The sequence below is a fragment of the Canis lupus genome, chromosome 10 (genome assembly GCF_003254725.2).
Source record: "Canis lupus dingo isolate Sandy chromosome 10, ASM325472v2, whole genome shotgun sequence".
Classification (NCBI taxonomy): Eukaryota; Metazoa; Chordata; class Mammalia; order Carnivora; family Canidae; genus Canis; species Canis lupus.
The window spans coordinates 41,300,670-41,303,983 of NC_064252.1; positions in this window are offsets into that span (position 1 = coordinate 41,300,670).

Sequence of the window (3,314 nt, forward strand, 5' to 3'; positions counted from 1 at the left end):
AAACAAACCTATGTGTTAGAAACCTGTGTTCTGTTCTGTTTTGTTTTGTTTTATTTTAGTGGAAATAGTGTAGAACTGACTAGAAAGAAGTTTGAGTGTTTTCTGGGGTTTTGGAAATACTTTCTATTTCCTCAGATGGTGGTTAAACAGGTATATACAATTGACAAAACTCTTCAGAATGAACACTTAATATCTATGTATCATGTGTAAATTATACAGCTACATCCATAAAAGATTGTTCTGGCCAAAGGGGATGGGGAGAATGTATACACAGGTGAGAAAGAGACAAATACAGAGAATAGAAGAGAAATAATCAAAACTTATGACTACTCTTCAGGGGGCAGTTGTAGTGTTTTGTGACTATTTGATAAGGGATGATAAGGGATGGTGCTCTCCGTATCCACAATTTAATAACAAAAAGAAATGGTACTTTCTATGGGAGATGTGGTATTTGTGAATGAATGGCTGCTACATATGTTCTGAGGTAGTTGCTCTCCTGAAGACCCATGCTGCAGTAAGAACACTGAAACCACCGAGAGCACAGGAGACTACAAATTTTGCACAGTTAAGACATTGCTGTACAAGATATCACAAGGTAAGTAGACACTTGAGGCAGATGTGGTGCTTTCCTGCCTAATAGTGCACACATAGAACTCTCGAGACTTCAGGTTTGCTTGAATGGAATGGCTTTCACCTGGGCTCTGCACCTGGTGGAATTTCAGACCGGGGCAGCTGTAGCTACTTACTTGGCACAGGTATTTTTATTCGGTACTGTCTTTGGTGCTAGTGTAGGGAAGGGAGGAAATCTTTGCCCTCTACCCACCTCGGTTCTCCAGCTAGAACCTGAAAACAAACTGACAAAAGACATATGAACAAGAGAAAAACAGAATTTATTAATATGAACAGTATGTATATGGGTGGGAGAAACTCAGTGATGGGCGACTGAAAGGGGTGGTGCTGACGTGGACTTACATGGCATCTTAACAAAGAATGACAAATTTGTAGGTAAGTGACAAGACAAAGGGAAAGGGGTTGTTAGGTTTCTAGGGGCTGCAGACTATGAGAGGGTGACTATATGGGAGAAACTGATGGAAAAGGAGGGCCCTCTCAGCAAGGTTTGTTTGTGCAGGTCCACTTTGGGGCCAAACTTTCCATCCTCTAAATGGCCATAGAGCTTCCCTGGGAAAAGGGGATTTGGAGCAGTTTTCATTTTCAGAAGCTTCTGCTTTGAGTCAGATGAGAGAAACTCTTAAAAGGCTTCTTGATTCTCATTATACCAAAGCAGCATATTTGGAGGTGGCATAGTCCTCCACATTAGCTAGTGAGCTGAGACAAAAGTATTTATATTTGGGGCTGAGTCATTTTTATGAATCTTGGAACCTGGAAATCAACAAACTTCAGTTCCCCTCACTATGTTCCATGCCCCAAACCTGAACCCCATTGTATACCATAGTATAATAGTTTTGTTTTAAAATGCCCCAGTCCTTAATGAGAGCTGATAGTACTGCCCTCCAGATGGGTTCACTCTAATCACTCTTCTTTTGTAATTTAGATTTAATACTTTGCATAATACCACTGATGAATTCCTGAGGAAATTGTATATAAGCCATGATCAAATCATGTTCATGCACTGGGAAGACTCACTATTTAACAAATTCACTATTTAGAGGAAAATTAGATAGAACCTCTCTCGGTACAATTGGGCCAGCATCTGTGGTTTCAAGCAGAAGGAATACATTGATTTTCTCAAAAAGGAAACGGATGCTTGGAGAGATAGCTGGGGCTCAGAGCAGTAAAAACTTATGTTCCAAACCAGACCAGGCCCACAGAGCTCTGGAGTGCTGAATGCTAAGAACCACAGCCAAAGTCACAGTGCAGGCACCAGACACTCACACTGCAGCTTCCACCATGATGACTGTGGCTTCAACCAGTGCTCTTGCCCTTGGGTCATTCTCCTAAACATCAGTTCCCCCAGAGGGTCCAAATGTCCAAAGGACTGTCCTCCACCTGCAACCCCCTGCATGGGATTTTATTTTTAAGTAATCTTTATACTCCACATGGGGTTCAAACTCACAACCCCCAGATCAAGAGTCACCTGCTCTCATGAGTGATCCAGCCAGGCACCCCTGAAAAGCAATCCTAACACATACCTGCAGAAGAGATTTACAAAGGCGATCTTGGCAGCATTGTTTATAAGGCAGAAGGCAGACAAGAAACCATTTACATGAAGTGTCGATCAATACAAACCTTGTCAAATAAATTATAGTACCTCTAAACAATAAAACAATGTATAAAAACCTTGTAGTTATGAAAAGATCTCCAAAGAATTTCTTAAGTGTTAAAAAAAACCAAGCTGTAAAACAGGGTGGATGGTATCCACACATACATTAAAATAAAAATGTTAAAAACAGAAGATTGGATAAAAGGGAGGCATGTGCAATATCTATGCTGTATATATGCATAGAATTTTCTTAAAGGATTCACAAGAACCTGTCAATCAGCTTTTTTTCTGGAAAGGGAATTATAGGTTTGGAGTAGAAAAGAGGCACCTTTCAGTGAAAATCCTAGTGAGGGGTGCCTGGGTGGCTCAGTGGGGTAAGCATCCAACTCTTGGTTTAGATCCAGGTCATGATCTCAGGATTGTGGGCCTGAGTCCCATGTCAGGCTCCATGCTCATCATGGAGTGGGCTTGCTCCTCCCCTGGCTCAAGTTCTCTGTCTCAAAGAAATAAATATATAAATAAAATCTTTTTTAAAAATCCTATTTATTTTTTTAAACATGAATGTATTACTCTTGCATTAAGGTAAAAAAAAAGGAAATTTCCATTGCATATGTTTGTAAGCTGAATATCCAACATTTTTCACTATAGGAACACCTGCAGTAAACCCCTTAGAGAATAGTTTAATTCTTCACACAAACATAGATTATTGTAAAATTATTAGATTAATACAAAATTCATAATAACTATAAGCTCTTTATATGAGGCATACAAATTAAACTTTACAACATACATGATGCTTACTGGCAGGAAACTTGACCTTAGAAACTTGAAAACTAGGGATCAGAAAAGTTAAGCAATTGAGACATCAGAACCAGCCAAAGTGGGTCAGGAATTATCACCGGCTTTGCAGATTCCTGACCAGACTGCAAATCCTTTTTGTCTCAGCTACTACTGATCTGTGAGATCAACTATATTTTCTACCTAAGATTCAATACAAACTTAATTAAAATACATTGTGTTGTTTTTCTCACTATTGATTAACTGATACCCATGTAGCTTTGTAGAGAAACTTGGCACTCATCAATTTGGCTTG